At 41.4% G+C, this 22,485-nt stretch overlaps 1 protein-coding gene across 1 annotated transcript in view; it reads right to left on the bottom strand.

Moving 5' to 3' along the window:
* ZNF41 (zinc finger protein 41) overlaps positions 1–16,157 on the bottom strand; it is a 40,102-nt gene extending 23,945 nt beyond the window's left edge. The window contains exon 1 of the mRNA XM_044235048.1: positions 16,087–16,157. The gene's annotated coding sequence lies outside the window, so the exon portion shown is untranslated. The remainder of the gene's footprint in view (positions 1–16,086) is intronic.
* Positions 16,158–22,485: the final 6,328 nt, after the last annotated feature.

Below are 22,485 nucleotides of genomic sequence, written 5' to 3'. Positions count from 1 at the left end.
TTATGCATACTCTCTGTCAAATAAATAAATAAAATCTTTTTTTAAAAAAAAATTCTTTTCTTCCATATGGATATCAAGGAGATCCAACATGGCTTATTGAAAAGACTGTCCTTTCTCCACTGCTCTGCAGTATTGCTTTGTGACCATCTAGGTAGAGGTCCATTCCTGACTCTGTGTTTTGACTATTCTACTTGTCTATATGTGGACCACTACTATCATATCTTAATTAATATGCTTTATATCAAGTTCTGATATCTGGTAGAATAAAAGGATATTAAATTGGACTACACTAAAATGAAAGACCTTGGCTCATCAGAAGACAAAATTAAGAGTGAAAAGGCAAATCCCACAGTGGGAGAAGATGACTGTAATACTGGTATCTGACAAACAATTCATATCTCAAATGGATTCCTAGAAATCAACAGGAGTAACAGGAAAAACTCAAAGGGAACAGGCACTTCCCAAAGAAGATATGCCAAGTGGCAAATAAGCATAGGAAAAGATACTCAACTTTAGTTAGCAAGGATACATAGATTAAACGGCAGTCAGATACTTCTTCATAACCACCAGAAATGGCTGAAAATGGAAAAGATGGAAAATAACCAAGAGAGCTGGTGAGGATATGAGCAATGGGAACTCATAAATTGTTTCTGAGGAGCATACAGTAGCACAAACACTTTGTAAAACTGTTTGGTGTTATCTATGAAAGCTGAACACAGGGGCGCCTGGGTGGCTCAGCAGGGTAAGCATCTGCCTTTGGCTCAGGTCCTGGGATCGAGACCCGCCTGGGGCTCCCTGCTCAGTGGGGAGCCTGCTTTTCCCTCTCCTTCTACCCCTCCCCCTGCTCATGTGCTCTCTCTCTCTCAAATAAATAACATCTTAAAAAAGAGAGAGAGAGCTGAACCCAAGTAATAGTCTATGACCCAGCTCTTCCACTCCTAGGAATGTACTCAGGAGAAAGGCGAACATATTTTGATTGAAAGACAAGATGATGTTGAGAGTGGCTTTATTCAAAACTGAAAATTATCCAAATGCCCATCAATATCAGAATGGATAAACAAGTTGTCCTATAATCATACAAGGTAGTACTCTACAGTAACAAGAATGAACAGATTACTATGCACAACAGACAAGAATCTCATCTTATGGATATTCCACTGGCCAAAGAAGCCAGACCCAAAAGAGCAATGAATCAATACCGTAGGATTATGTTTATATAAATTTCAAAAACACGTAAAACTAATCTATGCTGTTAGAAGTCAGGCTGTTGGTACCCCTTGGGAGGAGGTTAGTGATTGGAAAGGAACACAAGGCGGGTATTTCTTGGGTGTAGCGATGTTCTATTTCTAAATCTAGGTGGTGGTTATGCATGTTCACGCAGTCTGTTAAAAAATCGTCAAGCTAAATGCATAATCTGTGCAGTTTCCTGTATTATGTCATAATTAAATAAAGATTTTTAAAAAAATATACACCAGGCAAATGTAAGAAAATGAAAGCATATCTAGAAATATAATTACTGAGGAGGAAATTAAATCCAAACTGTTCCGTAGATTAACAATGGGGTTCATTTTTAATAAAATATACAATAAAGTACATAAACTTTTGCATAAATTTTTAGGGCCATTCAATATGTACAAATAAAACCAACACAAATGCATGAAACCACATGAAGTCTTCAAAATCATAATTATGGGGATTTCTTCTTTGGAAGATGGAGTAGTTTACCTATTCTTTCTGCTAAATACAATTAATACAACTAAATACAACTAAAAAGTGTGGATATTATACATAAAATATAGGGAGAAGGGTGCCTGAGTGGCTCAGTCAGTTAAGCGTCTGCCTTTGGTTCAGGTCATGATCCGAGGGTCCTGGAATCGAGCCCCACATCGGGCTCCCTGCTCAATGAGGAGTCTGCTTCTCCCTCTGCCTCTCCCACTGGCTTGTTCTCTCTCTCTCTCTCTCACTCATACTCTCTCTCTCAGATAAATAAATAAAATCTTTTAAAAAAAATACAGGAAGATGTGAAAAGGTGGAGTGAAGAGGCCAGACTGACCCTGGATCCAGACTGACTAGGGATCCTGGCAGTGAGTTCTCCTGTTTTTTTTTTTTTTAGCCTGATCTAGCCTACACTTGGTGCTGGAGAAGCCAGCAACCTAGAACTAGAGGCCAGTGGGTACAGACACAAACTGCCCCCAGAAAAGCCTGTTCTCTCTAGTCAAAGGACCAGGAAAGAGGCAGACTACTAAGACAGAAAACTTTTAGACAACAATGGCTCCACTCAGGCCGAACACCACAAAAAACACTGGGGTCCCACCACCATTACTGACAGCAAAGGGAGAGGGAAAGAGAATCCCAAGAAGACTCCCTGCTTAGTGCAGAGCCCAATACCCGGCTCAGTCATGACCCTGAGACCATGACCCCAGCCAAAATCAAGAGTCTGACGCCCAACTGACTGAGCCACCCAGGCGCCCCATCTGACAAGGATTTTAGAGCAGCCATCATAAACACGCTTCATTGGGCAATCAGGAAAAATACTTAACACAGATGAGACAACAGAAAATCTCAGCAAAGAAATACAGGCATACCTCATTTTATTGTGCTTCCTGGATATTGGAAGTTTTGACAGATTAAAGGTTTATGGCAACTCTGTCAAGTAAGTCTGTCGGCGCCATTTTTCTAATAGCAGCTGCTCACTTCATGTCTCTGTGTCACATTTTGGTAATACTTTGTAATACTTCAAACTTTTTCATTATTATTATATTTATTATGGTGACCTGTTGTCAGTGATCTTTGATGTTACCATCATAATTGTTTGGGGGCACCACAAGCCATATCCACACCACTAGTCACAACAACCCCTTAAACCAAAGCCTAATCCAGATCGAGGACCTAACTCTCTTCAGTTCTCTGAAGGCTGAGAGAGGCGAGGAAATTGCAGAAAAAAAGTCTGAAGTGAGCAGAGATTCGTTCATGACTTTTTAAAAAAGGTTTTATTTATTCATTTGAGAGAGAGAGAGAACAAGCACAGTGGAAGGCAGAGGGAGAAATAGGCTCCCCACTGAGCAGGGAGTTTGATGCAGGGGCCAGAGTCCAAGACCCTGGGATCATGACCTGAGCAGATGCTTAACGGACAGAGCCCCATAGGCGCCCTATTGGTTCATGAATTTTAAGGAAAGAAGCTGTCTCCATAACATAAAAGTGTAAGGTGAAGCAGCAGGTGCTGGTATGGAAGCTGAAGCTAATTATCCAGAAGATTCTTTTTTTTTTTTTTTTTAATTTTTGTCAGAGAGAGAGAGCGAGAGCGAGCACAGGCAGACAGAGTGGCAGGCAGAGTCAGAGGGAGAAGCAGGCTCCTCACGGAGCAAGGAGCCCGATGTGGGACTTGATCCCAGGACACCGGGATCATGACCTGAGCCGAAGGCAGCTGCTTAACCAACTGAGCCACCCAGGCGTCCTTATCCAGAAGATTCAGCTAAGATAATTACTGAAGGTGGTTACGCTAAACAACAGATTTTCAACATAGACGAAACAGCCTTCTATTGGAAGAAGATGCCACTAGGAACAGAAGGAAATGGCACAACACTTTTCAAGCGCTGAAAGAAAAGAATCGTTAGCCTAGAATCCTATACCCATAGAAAATATCCTTCCGGAATCAAAGCACTGTTAAGGCATCTTCAGATGAAGGAAAACTAAGAATTTGTTACCAGGAGACCTACCATAAAAGAATAGCTACAGGAAGTTCTCTAACCAGAAAGGCAATAATAGAAGTAGGAATCTTGGAACACCAGCCAGAAAGAACATGGGAAGAGGGAAAATGTAGGTAAATATAATATGCTTTCCTTCTCCTAAGTTTTCTAAATTATGTTTGATGGTTGAAGTGAAAATTCTAACACCATCTAATGTGGTGCTCAATGCAGGTAAAGGAAATATTTAAGACAATTATATTATAAATAGAGGAGGATAAAGGGACATGAGGTAAGTAAGGTTTCCACACTTCCCTGGAACTGGTCAAATGATACCAGTGGACTCTGATAAGTTGTGTATGTATTACATGAGACACACAATATCAGGTCAAAAAAAGCTATATAAAGAGAACCTCCTGAAAACACTAGATAAGCAAAGTGGAATTCTTTAAAATGTCCAAATATGGGGCGCCTGGGTGGCTCAGTGGGTTAAAGCCTCTGCCTTCAGCTCAGGTCATGATCCCAGGGTCCTGGGATCGAGCCCCACATCGGGCTCTCTGCTCCGCAGGGAGCCTGCTTCCTCCTCTCTCTCTCCCTCTGCCTGCCTCTCTGCCTACTTGTGATCCCTGTCTGTCAATTAAATAAATAAAATAAAAAAAATAAATAAAATGTCCAAATATTCCAAAGAAGGGCCAAAAAAAAAAAAAAAAAAAAAAGGAGAGAGAGAAAGAGAGAAAAGAACAAAAACAGAGAAAACAAACAGAAAAGATAAAATACGGGGCACCTAGGTGGCTCAGTGGGTTAAAGCCTCTGCCTTCAGCTCGAGTCATGATTCCAGGGTCCTGGGATCAAGCCCCACATCGGACTCTCTGCTCAGCAGGGAGCCTGCTTCCTCCTCTCTCTCTGCCTGCCTCTCTGCCTACTTGTGATCCGTCTGTCAAATAAATAAAATAAAATCTTAAAAAAAAAGAAAACACAAAATACAACAGACTTAAACCTTAATGTATAAATAATTACATAAAATGTAAATGGCATAAATGCACCAAATGTAGACAGAAATTAGCAGATTCTATTTAAAAAATCATGACCCAGCTATATACTGTCTACAAGAAATGTGCTTCAAACATAATGATACATGTAGGTCAGAAGTAAAAGGATGGAAAAGATGTATCAGGAAACATTGATTAAAAGGAAGCAAGAGTAGATTTATTAATTATGGATAGCGTAGATTTCAGAGTAACGAAAATTACCAGGGACGGACAGGGACATTACATAATGATAAAAGGGTCAGTCCACCAAGAAGACATAGCAATTTTAAATGTGTATGCACCATGCAGTAGAACTGCAAAATATATGAAGAAAATCTTGATAAAACTGAAAGGAGAAATAGGCAAAATCACAATTACAGCTGGAGACTTCATTACCCTTCATTTAACAACTGAAAGAAAAATTGGACAGAAAATCAGCAAGGTTATAAAAGAATTCATGAACATCATTAGCCAACAGGATCTCAGCGACATTTATAGAACTTTCCACCCAACAGTAACAGAATACACATTCTTTTTAAGTACCCACAGAAAATGTCATATAGACCATATCCTAGACCATATAACCAATCTCAACAAATGTAAAAGAATTAAAATCATACACAGTATGTTCTCTGTCCACAGTGGAATGAAACTAGTAATCAAAACAAAGAGGTAACAGGAAAATCCCCAAACACTTAGGAACTAAACAACATGCTTCTAAATAATACACAGCTCAATGAGGAAATCTCTAGGGAAATTAAAAAAAATACACTGAACTGAATAAAAATTAAAATACAACATATCAAAATGTGTAGGATACAGTCTTGGGCATCTAATCATTTAATTCCCCTTTGACCATATAAGAATGGACCTTGGGGTGCTTGGGTGGCTCAGATGGTTGAGTCTCTGTCTTGGCTCAGGTCATGATCTCCAGGTCCCGGGATGGAGTTCCACACCCCTATCATGTTGGGCTCCCGGCTCAGTAGGGAGTCTGCTTCTCCCTCTGCCTCTCCCCCCTCCCTTATACTCTCTCTGTCTCTCTCTCTACCTCTTTCTCAAATCAATAAAAAAAAATCTTAAAAAAAATGGACCCTGGGCCTGAAACATAAGACCAAGAGCCCACACAGCCTGTGTTGGGCTACTGCCTTGTGTGGGAATATCGTTCCCTATTTTTTTTAAGATTTTATTTATTTATTTGACAGAGAGAGATCACAAGTAGGCAGAGAGGCAGGCAGAGAGAGAGAGAGGAGGAAGCAGGCTCCCTGCTGAGCAGAGAGCCCGATGCGGGACTCGATCCCAGGACCCCGAGATCATGACCTGAGCCGAAGGCAGTGGCTTAACCCACTGAGCCACCCAGGCGCCCTCTTTCCCTATTTTGAACTCAGTGTGTGCTGTTCTGTTCTGCGCAAGTTTGTATGTCAATGGCTCTTCCGCATGCCCTTAGTTTTCAGTATTTCAGACTCCATGGGGGAGTGGGTGGGGTTCTTCCACTGCAGTATGAGAGGGGTGTGAATAGTATCTTAGTTTAGTTCAATTTAGATTTCTTTGCTAAGTAATGGAGTGAAGGATCTTTTCCTATGCTTACTCGCCATTTGGCTGCCAGGGGACCCACTAGCTATGAGGAGAGGATGTGTACTAGGATGTCTACTCTAGGCAAGTAAATCATTCAGTGTTTCATTGGACTGTGTTTTCCTTGGTGATTCTGATACCAAGTCACAGCAGGCAAAAGTGTTTGGAGTCCTCCCCTGAGATTTGATAACCAGTGCACAAGACTCTGCTCCATAGACTACAGCAGTGCTACAAGGAAAATTTATGGCACTACACATTTATAAGTGAAAGAGAAAAAGCCTCAGATCAATAATCTAAACTCTCATCTCAAGAAATTAAAGAAGGAGGGGCACCTGGCTGGCTCAGTCAGTAGAGCATGCGACTCTTGATCTCAGAGTTGTAAGTTTGAGCCCCACGTTGGGTGTAGAGATTACTTAAAAATAAAATCTTAAAAAAAAATTACAAAGGAACAAAATAAACCCAAAGCTAGCACAAGAAAGGAGACAATGAAGGTAGGAGCAGAAATCAATGAAACTGAAAACAGAAAAACAACAGAAAAAAAACCCACTGAAACAGAGGGCTGGTTTTCCAAAAAGAATAATAAAATTAAACAAACCTTTAGCAATACTGACAAAGAAAAAATCAGAGACACAAATGATTAATATCAAGAATGATACAGGGGATAACACCACAGACCCTGCAGACATCAAAACAATAATAAAGGAATACAATAATAAATTTGAGTATATAAAATGTTACTGTATAATCATTTAGTTCCATTAAATCTGGCTAACCTACAAAAAACAAAAAACAAAAAACAATAATAAATTTGACAACTTAGAGGACATGGACCAATTCCTCAAAAAGTACAAACCACCACAACTCTTCCAATACAAAAGAGTTCGTTAGGATAGCCTCATAACTATTAAGGAAAAGCAATTTGCAAGTTTAAAAACAACTCTTAAAATATAAATCTCTAGGCCAAATGGTTTCACTGGAGACTTCAACCAACTTTTCAAGAAGAATTAACACCAATGGCACATTATGTCTCCCAGGAAATAGAAGACGGAATTCTTCCTACTTCATTCCCTAAAGCCTGATACCAAAAGTAGACAAAGAGTACAATAAATATGTCATTGACGTGCTCATGTTTTCCCACTAGTTTATGTAGTTTGCATAGCAAATTTTGCACATTTTGTCATCACCTGTATTTGAAAATAGTATTTTCTTGATGAATAAGTCTATTGCCTAAGCCAAAAAAGTGTAAAAAACCTACAGACCAATATCCTTCAAAAGCATAGATGCAAAAATTCATTTTTTTAAGATTTCATTTATTTATTGGAGAGAGAGAGGGTGAGAGAGAGAGCATGAGAGGGGAGAGGGTCAGAGGGAGAAGCAGACTCCCCGCTGAGCAGGGAGCCTGATGTGGGGCTCAATCCGGGGACTCCAGGATCATGACCCAAGCTGAAGGCAGTCACTTAACCAACTGAGCCACCCAGGCACCCCATAGATGCAAGAATTCTTAACAAAATATTAGCAAATGTAATTCAGCAACATACAAAGAGAATTATACACCATGACCGACTGATATTTATTCCAGGAATGCAAGACTAGTGCAGTATTTGGAAATCAATTGATGTAATTTACCATACTAACAGGCCACAGAAGAAAAAAATCACATGATCATATCGACTGATGCAGAAAAAGCTTTTGACAAAATCTGACACCCATTCATGATTTTAAAAAACCAAACTCTTAGAAAACCTGGAATAAAGGTTACCTTTGCCAACTTGCTAAAAATAAGATCTACCAAAAAAACTATAACTAACATCACACTTAATAGTGAGAGACTGAATGTTTGCCCCCTAATATCAGGAACAACACAAGGATGTCAACTCTCACCACTCTTATTCAATACAGTAATGAAAATTCTTACCAGTACAATGAGGCAAGAAAAAAGAACAAAAGGCATAGAAATTGAAGAGGAAGAAATAAAACTGACCCTACTTGCAGGTAACATGATGGTCCAGATAGAAAATCCCTAGGACGCTAAACAAAAACTTCTAGAAGAAGGGGATCCTGGGTGGCTCAGTAGATTAAACATTTGCCTTCAGCTCAGGTCATGATCCCTGATCCCACAGAAGGGATCACATGGAATTCTTGAGTGAAATGGAATCAGGGTCCTGGGATGGAGCCTCATATGGGACACTCAGCAGGGACCCTGCTTTCTCTCTCCCTCTGTCCCTCCCCCCTACCCATGCTCGCTCCTGCTCTCTCAAATAAATAAATAAAATCTTCAAAAAAAAACCTTCTAGAAGTAATAAGTGACTTCAGCAAGGTTATGAAACACAAAACAACACACAAAAAACACTGTATTTTTATATACTACAAATGAACATAATGAAACAAATTAAAAACACAATACTTTACATCATTCAAAAAGTGAAATATTTAGGTGTAAATGAAAGAAAACATACACAGGCCTTGCCTGCTGAAAACTAGAGAATGTTGATGAAAGAAGTCAACAAAGATCTAAATAAATGGAGACAGATACTGTGCTTATGGACAGGTAGCCTCAATGCAGTAAAAATACCAATTCTTCACAAGTTGAATTACAGACTTAATATAATTCCTATTAAAATCTCAGCAAGAATTTTTTGTAGAGGGGCACCTGGGTGGCTCAGTGGGTTAAAGCCTCTGCCTTCGGTTCTGGTCATGGTCTCAGGGTCCTGGAATCAAGCCCCGCATCAGGCTCTCTGCTCGGCAGGGAGTCTGCTTCCTCCTCTCTCTCTGTCTGCCTCTATGCCTACTTGTGATCTCTCTCTGTGTCAAATAAATAAATAAAATCTTTTAAAAAAGGACCATGTGGGAGAAAATCATCAGGACTTAGGGCTTAGTAAAAGTTGTTAGATATGACACCAAAAACATGATCAGTAAAAAAAAAAAAATACATATATTTGCCTTCAACAGGTTAAAAACTGTAGCTCTGCAAAAGACACTGTCAGGAGGATGAAATGAAAAGCTACAGAGTGTTAGAAAGTATCTGACTCATAAGTATAACATAAAGAACTCTCAAAGCTCAACACTGAAGAAACAACCAATCCAATTAGAAAATGGGCAAAAGACATGAAGAGACATTTCACCAAAGAGGGAAAAAAGTACATGAGAATATGTTCAACATCCATAGACAAACATATTCTAGAATTTATACAGAAAGGCACAGCCCCTAGAATAGCTAAAGCAGTCTTAACAAACAATAAGGTGGGAGTGAACAAAATAATTTAACTAAGCATTATGAGCAGCTCTGTGAGAATATAAAATCCCCAGCAAACATAAACTACCAAAATTAATCCCCCCAAAGCAGAAACCTGTTAAGACCAATAATCAGAGAAAAGAAAATAATTGAAATTTACCATTTTAAAGATTTTTATTTATTTGAGAGAGAGTGCGCACAAGCATGAATGGGGGGAGGGGCAGAGGGCAAGACACAAGCTAACTCCCTGCTGAGCGAGGAGCCCTATGCAGGGCTTGATGATACGACCCTGAGATCATGACCTAAGCCAAAATCAAGAGCCAGACTGTTAACTGACTGAGCCACCCAGGGCTTGCACAGTCAAATGATTTTAGATAAGCGTTTCAATATAATTCCATGGGGAAAGAAAAGTCTATGACATCAAAAGCACAAGAAACAAAAGGAAATAAATAGATAAACTGGACTGTATCAAAATCACAGACTTTTGTGCTACAAAGTCAACCACCAAGACAGTGAAAAGATAACCACAAAATGGGACAAAATACATGCAAATCACATATCTGACAAGGGACTTGTATCCAGAACATATCAAGAACACTTACAACTCAATAATAAAAAATCAAATCACTCAATTAATAATAGGCAAAGGATTTGAATTGACCCAAACATTCAGTCCATTGCACACATGAAAAGATATTCAATATCAGTAGTCATTAGAGAAATAGAAGTCGAAACCACAATGAGATAGCACTTACCACCCACTAGGATGGCTAGAATAAAAAAAGACAGTAACAAGTGTTGGCGGAGCTATGACTAATTGGAACCTACATGCATTCCTGGTGGGATGTAAAATGGCACAGCCATTTTGAAAAATGGTTTGGCAGTTCTTCCAAGTGTTAAACATAGAGGTACCATATGATCTAGCAATTTCACTCTCCAGAGAATGAAAATAGATGTTCACACAAAAATGCGGACACAAATGTTCACAGCAGCATTATTCATTGTAGTTAAAAGTGGCAACAACCCAAACGTCCCTCAGCTGATGAATGGGATAACAAAATGTGGTATATCCTCACAAAAGAATATTATTCAGTAATAAAAAAGGAATGAAGTACCAATACATGCTGTCACACACCTGAATGAATCTTGAAAACATTATGGTAAATGTGAGAAGAGAGTCACAAAAAACCACCTGTTGTATGACCCCATTTATATGAAAAGCCTAGAACAGCTAAACCTACAGAGACAGAAAGGGGTTGCCTGCAGCAGGGTGATACAGAATAGGAATGAGGAATGAGTACCATGTTTCTTTTTGAGGTTATAGAATATTCTAAAATTAGATTGTGGTGGTGGTTGCACAACTCTATGAATATACTTAAAACCACCAAACTGTAAGCTTTGAATGGATAGTTTACCGTAAGTTTATAGTAGATGAATTATATCAATAAATCTGTTAGAAAAAAAAAAGATCATGTAGCTAGTAAGTGGCCATGCAGGATTTCAAACCCAGTCTCTTGGCAAGGGGAAAGTACTCAATAAATGGTTTTCGAATGTATGAATAAATGAATGAGCAAATAAATGAATGAATGAATGAATGAGCACCTTTCACTTTCAAATTAGCAACAAAATAGGGATAACCTCTATCAAGTATCATTCAACATTATTCTGAAAATGCTAGCTAATGCAAGAGAAGATGAGGTATCAGAATAAATATTTGGAAGGAAAAGAGAGTAACATTGTTAACTGGATAATCTATCTAGGAAAACTATGAGATTATAAAAAGCAACTAGAATTCACCTGAGAATCTGATCATTGCACTGGAAAAGAAATTTTTTAAAAAAGAAAATAAAAATTGATAGATCTTTTCTTCTGCAAAATATCTTCTTTCTTGGAAACAGAAAAAGTATGCTTTTCACCATGGTGACAAAAATAAAGGTAAAATATTAAAGAATGCAATTTTTAAAATAAAAAGGTGCTGGGCAGGGTGCCTGGGTAGCTCAGTGGGTTGAACCTCTGCCTTCAGCTCAGGCCATGATCTTAGGGTCCCAGGATCGAGCCCCACATTGGGCTCTCTGCTCAGGGGGGACCTGCTCTCCCCTCTCTCTCTGTCTGCCTCTGCCTACTGGTGATCTCTCTCTCTTTCTCTGTGTCAAATAAACAAAATCTTTTTTAAAAAGGTGCTGGGTCTATAAGAAGAAAACAACAGGCGCTCCTGGGGGCCTTAGTTGAGCCTCTGACTCTTGGTTTCTTTAAAGATTTTTTTTTTATTTATCTATTTGACAGAGAGAGAGATCACAAGCAGGCATAGAGGCAGGCAGAGAGAGAGAGGAGGAAGCAGGCTCCCTGCTGAGCAGAGAGCCCGATGCGGGACTCGATCCCAGGACCCTGAGATCATGACCTGAGCCGAAGGCAGCGACTTAACCCACTGAGCCACCCAGGCGCCCCTGACTCTTGGTTTCGATTCAGGTCATGATCTCATGAGATGGAGCCCTTAGTCAGGCTGCTTGCTCAGTGGGGAATCTGCTAGAGATTCTCTCCCTCTGCCCTTCCTCTAACTCTCATGCACTCTCTCTCTCAAATAAATAAATAAATAAATAAATCTTTTAAAAAAGAAAACTACAAAATACATAGTTTTAATGGCTGTTTTGAAACAAAATAAGATGGTTTTAACATTCACATGGAAAAATAAATACTAAAGAATATTAAACAAGGGTGCCTGGATGGTTCAGTTGGTTACGCATCTGCCTATGACTCGGGTCATGATCTCGGGGTCCTGGGATCCAGCCCTGTGTCAGGCACGGGGGGAGGGAGTCTGGTTCCCCCTTCCCTCTGACATGCCCCCCACTCGTGTTCTCTACCTTTCTCTTCCTCTCAAATAAATAAATAGAATCTTTTAAAAAAATTAAGAAAAGGAACAGTGAAGAGGCTAGCATTATTTGATATTAAAATTATTGCTAAAAGTCAATACACTTTTTTAAAGGGGAGTAGATAACATATATCAGAAGGAAAGAGCTCAGATATAGAGCAATATGCATTTGGAAATTTATGTGACAAAAGTGGCATGCAGTTGAATTAGAAAAGTATATTCATGTAATGATTGGTGCCAGCAAATACACTATCCAAACAGGAAATACAAACTTCAATCTCATCTCACACCATACACCAGAGTAAATTCCAGCTGGACTGAAATTTATTTTTTTTTAATTCATTTATTTGACAGAGAGAAATCACAAGTAGATGGAGAGGCAGGCAGAGAGAGAGAGAGGGAAGCAGGCTCCCTGCTGAGCAGAGAGCCCGATGCAGGACTTGATCCCAGGACCCTGAGATCATGACCTGAGCCGAAGGCAGCGGCTTAACCCACTGAGCCACCCGGACGCCCCTGAAATTTAATTTTAAAAAAATTAGGGGCACCTGGGTGGCTCAGTGGTTAAGCCTCTGCCTTCAGCTCAGGTCAGGATCTCAGCGTCCTCGGATTGAGTCCCGAGTCAGGCTCTCTGCTCAACGGGGAGCCTGCTTCTCCCTCTCTCTGCCTGCCTCCCTACCTACTTGTGATCTCTCTCTGTCAAATAAATAAATAAACAAGTAATCTTTAAAAATTAAAACAATACAAATGTTAAACTTCAGGCATATATTTGTTTAAGCATGAAGTGGAGAGAACTCACTAAGCAACAGAAGATACTCAGAACCTGAAAAGGAAAAAGACCGATATCTCTGATCGGATGATTATTTTTTCTAATTATATGTGAAAACATCTTTCAAAAGTCAAGATATAAAGACAGATAAAAAGGAAAAGACCTCAATAAATGACACGAGGTTAATATTCACAAATCAGAAAGACAAACCACCTAAAGGGAAAAAACAGCAAAGGATATGAAAACTTTAAAAAACCCATTCAAAGGTATTCAACCATCAGTTGCCAGGAAAATGCATATCAAACTAAAACAAGATACTAGATACCATTTACTTTACCAAAGTAAAAACAGATACCATTCTGTCTGGCCCTCAGAATGGGGAAAATTTAAAAAGCAGCAAAATTCAGTGTGGGAGAGGATGTTAGAACGAGCTCTTTTATTTTTTCAATTTTTTTCTATTTTTAAAGATTTTATCTATTTATTAAAGAGAGTGCAAGCACAAGCAGGGAGGGGGTGGTCTAGGATGGGGGAAGAGGCAGAGGGAGACAGAGAATCAGACTCCCCCCCTAGTGTGGAGCCCAAATCAGGGATGTGACCCCGAGATCAAGACCCCAGGCCAAGACAGATGCTCAACAGACTGAGCCACCCAGGTGCCCCTGGAGTGAGCCCTTTTGTATGTTGTTGGTGGGAGTACCAGTTTTACAAAAGGTTTGGAAAATAATTTAAAGTTCAATACAGGGGCGCCTGGGTGGCTCAGTGGGTTAAGCCGCTGCCTTCGGCTCAGGTCATGATCTCAGGGTCCTGGGATCGAGTCCCGCATCGGGCTCGCTGCTCGGCAGGGAGCCTGCTTCCTCCTCTCTCTCTCTGCCTGCCTCTCTGCCTACTTGTAATCTTTCTCTGTCAAATAAATAAATAAAATCTTTAAAAAAAAATAAAGTTCAATACATACCATCCACTTTAAGGAACATCCATTTCTGCACCTTAAAATCACTCAGACGACAGTCTCTGAGTGAAATCAGTAACAAAAATTTCAACTTTCTTGAAAATCAGAATCTCATATCTAAATAACTATGGGGTCAGAAAGGAAACCACAACAGAAATTAGAAAACATTTGAAGTAAACTTTAGTGAAAATGTTATGTATCAAAATTTGTTACATGGAGCTAAAGTGTTCTTAGAGAAAAATTCATGAACTTACAGCTTATATTATAAAATAAAAGTGACTGAATATTAATGAGATAAGCATTCAACTTAGGAATTAAAAGAAGAAAAGAATAAAAGAGGGAGCCTGAGTGGCTCAGTAGGTTAAGCCTCTGGCTTCAGCTCAGGTCATGATTGCTGCGTCCTGGGATGGAGCCCAGCACTGGGGTCCTTGCTCAGTGGGGAGTCTGCTTCTCTCTTTCCACTCCCCCTGCTGTGCTCTCTCTCTCTCTGTCAAGTGAATAAATAAAACCTTAAGAATAAAAGAAAAAAACGAAAGAAGAGAAATAATGAAATCAAGGGGAGAAATTAATGATGCAGAAAACAAAAATACAGGAGGTCCAACAAAGTCAAAGTAAGGTTTTGAGACAATTTCATCTTGGTTTAAGACCACCCATCGCTGAGGCAGCAGATCTGATTCCATTGGCCCTCCACCAATCAGTACCAAATAAATGCGTGACTGATGCCACAGAAACGTTGACCGTCCACTCAATAAACCCCACCATGCACCTCACAGACCACGCAAGTCACCCTATGGTCCGAATCATTCATTCACTGATCCTTCAATACCACACAAACTCTCCACCATACACTCCTCAGACCACCCATTACTTCCCAAACACCCTCACCACTCACCTACTGAAGTCCAATCGTTCATCTTGCAGGCCCCTATCACTTACTCCACTAATACCCTATCAATCACCCCACAGACCCCCATAACTTACCCCACGGGTCCAATCACTTAACACCGCAAGACCCCATCAGTGACTTCTGAGAATCCTCACCACTCTCCCCCACAGTGTCCTCATGCTCACCCTATAGACCCCCAGGACCCTCATCACTCAACCTGCAGACTACGCATTTTATTTTCCCCACTGACCCCATCAGTCACCCCAAATCCGTGTCACTCACTCCACGCCCCTCCTACTTAATGGACTTCAGAGAAGCCTCATCACTCACCCTACGGAGTAGCATCACTGAGTGCGAAATCCATGTCACCACACCCCCATAATCATGTCAGTGCTTCCATGGCCCAACTCTGCCGCCTCTGTTAAACTCACGTCCCTGAACCCTAAGTGTGGAAACTACCTCTGAGGGACCCTTCCGTGTCTGGACTTGACCGTGCACATGCTCAGTGTCAGCCTGGGAGCGGCCGGCCGCAGTCCCACAGGGGTGCCCTCGCGCCGTGTTAGCGCTTGTGCGTGGCGGTGGAGAGGCGGGCTTTCAAATGTTCTTTAGTGACTTTGTCAGGCGGCTAACATGGCTGGCCCCTCGGGAGTGTCTCTACGGGCGTCGCCATCTTGGAAGGGTGCTCATTTCGGCCGCGGAGCGGGCGGGCCCCGGCCGGATCTGGCCCTGCGGTGTCTCCCGGGAGCCGACCCGGCCGGAGCGCGGGCTGTGCGGCCGGCACTTGTCCCGCTCGCGCCACCTTCTCCGCTGTGGCCGCCCGGACGCAGGTCGCGGAGCTCGCCTTTCCTGGCGCTCAGGAGCCCCGCCCTCGGGCCGCATCCCCGGGGAGCCGCGGCTTCTTCACGCGCCGCTGGGCCACCCTCTCACCCCCCAACTCGCGTCCTGCCACAGGGTCCCCGCTAGAAAGACCCCTCCAAGCCGCGGGTCCACAGGCTGGCCCGCCCCCGCCCCGGCCTCCGCCCCAGCTCCCCTTCTAGAGCGAACGGGACGGCCCCTGGCGGGCGCGGGTGGCTCGCGGCGGCGGCGGGGCCCAGGGCGCCGCAACGTGCCCACCTGCCGGCGCCTCTCTGTCTCCGCCTCAGCTGAGGGCATCGCCGGGCTCCTCGACTGTCACCGACCCTGGGTGGTTGCCACGGGCGGGGCGGGGCGGCGGGGGGAGAACAGTACGTGTCAGATTAAGGCCAGGAAGCGGAAGTCGCCCGCAGCGAGAGTTTAACCACTCTGGGCGCGGGGAGCTCCGGCGATTTAGCGCTGGGGACCAAGGATCCGTGGAGCGACGAACTGGAGGGCCCCAAGATACCAGTGGTGGGGCATTTCATCCTTCTTTTTTTTTTAAACCAAGTGATCAGCCTTCCTGGTGTCCTTATGAAAGCCTTCAGGCTAAAAGTTCCAAAGATCCAAGTTTTGATGGCTTTCCATTAGTGTTTGGTTTCAAGTGCTAATTTTTAAGTTTTTACCCCTTTTAACCATGAATTATTTAGAAGTCCATTGTCCAACTTGCAAAACTTCTCCAGCACTCCTAGGGCAAGGGAATGGGGATTTTTTTCAGGCTGCTGCGACAGGGAGAACAGCCCAGCCCAGCGTTTCCCAGAGCACGGAGAGTTTTGTCACATACTCCTCTGGAATTAATGATACCACGAAGGAAGGGAGAGGGAGTGCAGAAAAGTTTACAGTTCCTGACACCATTTTTCATTCTCCCAAACACACACAAAGTTAATCTAATATTAGTGTTTTCTCACCTAATCGCATCGTGGTCTGGGAATTTTGTCTGAATGATGCTGAGTCTTTGAAATTTGTTGAAACTTGCCTTATGGCTCAAGCACGGGCCCAGGTTTCAGAAATGTTTCATCTGATTTAAAAGATGTATTTTCCAGTTGTTGGGTTGAACATATGCGTTTGTTGGCTCAAGCTTGTTAGTCGGGCCTTAAAAATGTATTTCCTTCCTGATGATTTTCTTCTGCTTGCCCCATGAGTTCCTGAGAGTGGTGAGACATTCTCCTGCTGTATTTTTAGGTCAGGTTTTCATTGTGCTAGTCTATTTTTGCCTTCTATATTTTGAAGTTTAATATTATTAAATTCAGGTGAGGGTATTTTGTTGTCAAATACATACAGCCAAATCAGTTCCCCAAAAGATTGTAACATGCCTACTGCCAGCAGCAAAATAGGAGTTCGTTGAGGCAAATCTTTTCAGCACTAGATGTTGATGCTTTCATGTTTGCCAGTGCGATGGCCAGTACTGTTTAATCGCTTTAATTTGCATTTTCCTGACTACTTCTGCAACAGAGGATCTTTTTCTGTTTGTTGACCCGTTAGATTTTCTCTTCTGCAGATCTTCATATCCTTTGTCCAATTTACTTTGGAGTGATTTGTCTTTTTCTTATCGATTTGTAGAAGCTCTTTGTGCATTACGGATAGCAACCCTTCCTGAGTTGCGCCACAGTATTTCCCCCTAACTCTTATTCTCCTTTGCATTTTATAGGTGTCCTTCAATATGTAATTAGAAAGACGCATTCTCTCAATTTAAATGTCTAAGCTTTCTTTCCTGGCCTCTGTATTTCCTGTCTTGCATGGTCCTCCTCCCCCATTCCACATCCGCCCCCCAAAAAAAGAGTCTTAACATTTATTTCATTTTTATTGCTTTAATTTTTTAAATCTAGTTGGAATTTACTGTGGCGTATGGTATGAGGCTAAGGTCAAGGTTTGTTCTTGCTGTATCAAATAGGGAGAAAGCTTCCATTTTAGAAATCTGCAATTATCTCATAACCAAGCAGAAAAAGGCTTCTCATTTGTAGACAGGGTAAGGAGGAGGCAAGCCGAGATAAGCATAAATAAGCATAATCTGTGAGCGAGGAACTGCTTTAGCAGGAGAAGGCCAATGGGATCTGAAAGGAAAGTGCCCACTGTGGCCAGTTGATTCCCTCCCAGGGGAGGCTGAGAAGAGAGGGCCCATTCCACAATCTTTTGCGCGTCTCAGACTTGGGGACAAGCCGAGTTCAGGAGGCTGCAGGAAAGAGAGAGACTCGACTGCCGTTTGGTAACAAGCATTTTGTTCTGAAACAAAGTCAGTGTTTATGAGGCAAGGACTGGGAATTTGGAAGGTCTGCGTCTGTCCTTGTCATACGTAAAGAACAGGAGCATCCGCGAGTCCTGTCTAAGTCAGGGAGGAAAGGGGAGTTCTTAGCAGTAAGCAGTTTTCCAGAACATGAAAGAATAAGGGGATTTCTCAGCCTTCACTGTTTCCCAGGATCACAGGGCTCAGGTAAAATTCAACAGGGCCACGTGGCACTGTTTATGAAACACACTGCCTTGTATCCCCTGAATTATATATCACTTTGTTCATACAAGGTCACATATATGTTTTGCCTGACCTGAACTCTTTCTTGATTGTGTCTCTGCAATCTGATTTCAAAGGAGTTCTTTTCTTGCAAATTTATTTTTCTTATTTATTTATTTATGTATTTATTTGACAGAGATCACAAGTAGGCAGAGAGGTAGGCAGAGAGAGGAAGGGAAGCAGGCTCCTTGCTGAGCAGAGAGCCCAATGGGCGACCTGAGCCAAAGGCAGAGGCTTTAACCCACTGAGCCACCCAGGCGCCCGCAAACTTATTTTTCTAACAACTCCCTGAAGTTTAAAATGAAGTTTCAAAATGAACACTACCCCCTCCCCAAAACCCCAACAAAACAAAACTTTTGGGATTCTGATTGGAATTATATTACCCTAATATAATAGTTTGGGAAGAGTCAATGCTTTTCGTTACAATAAGCCTTTGTATCTAGAGATTTCATGAGTCTCCACTTGATTATATCTTATATATGGCAATGACATTTTGTCATCTTCTTATAAGTCCATCGTCTTTTTTGGTTAAATTCGTTCTCAGATAGTCACAATATTTTTGTTGTCAATGTTAAGGCCTGCTTGCTATTCCTATCTGCTTACTATTAGTGTAGGAAGAAAATACCTATTTTTATAATTTTATCTTGTATCCAGCCCATTATCAAAACTACCTGCCAATTCTGGTAGCTTCTTAGTATATAGTCTCTCGTTTTCTAATTGTACAACCTATCAGATATAGATAATATTTTCTCATTTATCCAGTACTTGCTGTGATTCTTTTTATTGTGTTAGCTGTTCAGTACAGTAGCCACTAAGCTCATGTGGCTATTTAAATTTAAATTTATTAAGAAACAGACTCTTAAAGAAAAAAAGAAACAGACTCTTTTTTTTTTTTAAGATTTTATTATTTATTTGACAGAGAGAGAGAGAGCACAGCAGGGGGAGCAGCAGGCAGAGGGAGATGTAGGCTCCCTGCTGAGCAAATAGCCCGATGTGGGGCTTGATCCCAGGACAGCAGGATCATGACCCAAGCTGAAGGCAGATGCTTAACCGACTGAGCCACCCAGGCACCCTAAGTAGTTTCCTTCTACTGTTATTTTGAGTTTTTACTATCAATATAATGGCTAGAATTATGTCATATACTTTTGAAATATCAATAGCATTATGTAACTTTTCTAAAGTGTTGGGGTAATGACTTCTGTTGATTGACTTATAAATATTAAACTACACTAACATTTTTAGAATCATCTTAATGGTTATGGTGTATTTTTTTTCGTTTTCTTTTTTTAGAGAGAAAGAAAGAGCACATGCGTGGTGGGGGGTGTGGGGGGGAGGCAGAAGGAGACAGAGACAGCCCCAGAGGTGGGGTTCGATCTCACAACCCTGAGATCATGACCTGAGCTAAAATCAACAGTTGAATGCTTAACTGACTGAGCCACCCAGGAGCCCCTTGTTTTCTGGAGACACGTCTGGATTTGTTATGTGGATACTTCATTTAGAAATTTTCGTTCACATTTATGAAAGATTATCTCCAATCATCTTGTTTTTTGAGCAATATATTTCCATTTGGACATTAAGGTTATTCTTTCATAAAATAAATTGGAAAATTTCCACCTTTCTCTAGGAGCTGGTAGAGTTTATGAAACATAGACCCCTTTCATCATGATTTATTTAGGAAAGTGCTTCTTAACTTCCAGCTGGTTAAGGTATTTCGGTAACATTTTAATTTATTTCTGTTCTTACTGACTCTTATCACAGGAAATGATCTGTGAAGGCCCTACTTTTTTTTTCTTTTTTTTAAAAAGATTTATTTATTTATTTGACAGAGAGATCACAAGTAGACAGAGAGGCAGGCAGAGAGAGAGAGAAGCAGGCTCCCTGCTGAGCAGAGAGCCCGACATGGCACTCGATCCCAGGACCCCGAGATCATTACCCGAGCTGAAGGCAGCGGCTTAACCCACTGAGCCACCCAGGTGCCCCTGAAGGCCCTACTTTTTAAAAATGTATCCATCATTTCTCTTAGGCCAGGTGGGACAACTGAATGTCTTTTAATGTTGCAAGGACATGGGATTATATAGTCTCTTTGTAAGATATAAAGTTCTTGGTGTGCCTGGCTGGCTGAGTCGGTTGATTGTCTGGCCCTTGGTTTCTGCTCAGGTCGTCATTTCAGGTCCTGGGAAACAAGCATGTGGCAAGGCTCCACTCTCCAAACAGCGTCTCCTTCAGATTCTTTTCCCCTCTCCCTCCAGCTTGCATGCACTCTCTCTCAAGTAAATAAATAAAATCTTTTTAAAACAAAGATAGGAGCGCCTGGGTGGCTCAGTCATTAAACGTCTGCCTTCAGCTCAGGTCATGATCCCAGGGTCCTGGGATGGAGCCCCGCATCTGGCTTCCTGCTCAGCGGGGATCCTGCTTCTCCCTCTCCCTCTCCCCCTGCTTGTGTTCCCACTCTCGCTGTCTCTCTCTCCCCGTCAAATAAATAAACAAAGTCTTAAAAAAAATTAAAAAAGATATAAAGTTCTTTTTATGTAGATTAAATATCTTATTGATTATAATTTTCATATCTTTTTTGCCTTTGTTTTTGTTAACTTGATTCATCATATTCTGAAAGAAGTATAATCTTTCACTATAAATTATGATTTTAAGGTTTTGTTTCATCTCTATTATTTTTGCTCATTCTATTTGTGTTTTTGTAAAGGTTTATACATATTATATCTTCATCAAAGGTAGACTTTATTATTATGTAATATCTCTTTTTATCTGTTGAATGCTTTTAGCCATCGAATTTAACTTGATAATTATATCATCAGACCTGCTTTCATTCTGCTTGCATTTACCTGATATGTATCCTTTGCTATTGTTAATTTTTGCCTCTTTTAGTAAACAACACAGAATTCTTGTTCTGTTTTGTTTTTTTAAAAAGATTTTATCCATCTACCTGTCAGAGAGAGACAGCATGTGCCCAGGCAGCAGGCAGAGGGAGAGAGAGAAGCAGGCTCCCCACTGAGCAGGGAGCCCAATTCAGGACTCAGTCCCAGGGTCCTGGGATCATGAGCTGAAGGCAGATGCTCAACCGACTGAGCCACCCAGGCATCCAAGAACTCTTGTTTTTTAAACCCAATTCCCCAGTCTCTTACTGGGTTTGTTAATGATATGCCTGATTTTGTGTCTTATATTCAGAAGGACTATCTCTGTTGTTGCTCATTCTTTTTCCATTTCCTTACGTTTGCTGTCTCTGTCAAGTTTCTGTTCAATCTCCTTTTCCCTTTCTTAGTAATTTGGATGTTCAACTGTGCTTATCAATCTACTGGTTATTACTCTTCCACTATGAACATGATTCAGATTTTCTCTATTGGTAGATTGAACACACACATTATCTGCATTTACCCCTAATTTCTCAGGAACATGAAACATTTAGAACGTTTTCACTTCCAGGTGCCCGAGTAGCTCAGTCGGTTAAGTGTCTGGCTTCAGCTCAGGTCATGAGCCCAGGGTCCCTGGGATAGAGTCCGACATTGGGCTCCCTGCTCAGTGAGGAGTCAGCTTCTCCCTCTGTCCCTCTCTCTGTACTCGCTCTCTCTCTCTCTCTCTCTCAAAAAAAAAAATCTTTAGAATGATTTTACTTCTTTTTTTTTTTAAAGATTTTATTTATTTATTTGGCAGAGAAAAAGAAAGAGCACAAGCAGGGGACTCTATCCTTTTGAAGACAGAGACCCTGGACAATGAGATAGTATTTTCAAAACGGACCATGTGCATGAGGACTGAAGCCCCAGCTCCCAACCAGCACTGAGGTCTCAGTCATATGATGAAATCATCTCAGACCGTTCGACCCCACCTTAGCTGTCTCGGACATCATATGGAGAAGAAACAAGTCCTCCCCACTATGCCCTCCCCAAGTTCGAGACCCAGATAATCACGAGTGATAAAATGGTTATTATTCTAAGCCACTATGTTTTGGTGTGGTTTATTTACACAGCAATAGATAGAGGAAATGTCCATGAGTCTCAAAATACATGTGGGTGAGGACAAGTTACCAACAGCCACAGGAACTGTATGATATAGTTATTTGAATGGGAAAAAGCAGAAAGAAGTAACTGACATTTGACAAACCTGAGAAC

This window comes from Neovison vison, chromosome X (assembly GCF_020171115.1).
Source record: "Neovison vison isolate M4711 chromosome X, ASM_NN_V1, whole genome shotgun sequence".
NCBI classification, from domain to species: domain Eukaryota; kingdom Metazoa; phylum Chordata; class Mammalia; order Carnivora; family Mustelidae; genus Neogale; species Neogale vison.
Note: the sequence above shows the minus strand (reverse complement) of the source record. Positions and strands in the feature narration are given on the sequence as shown.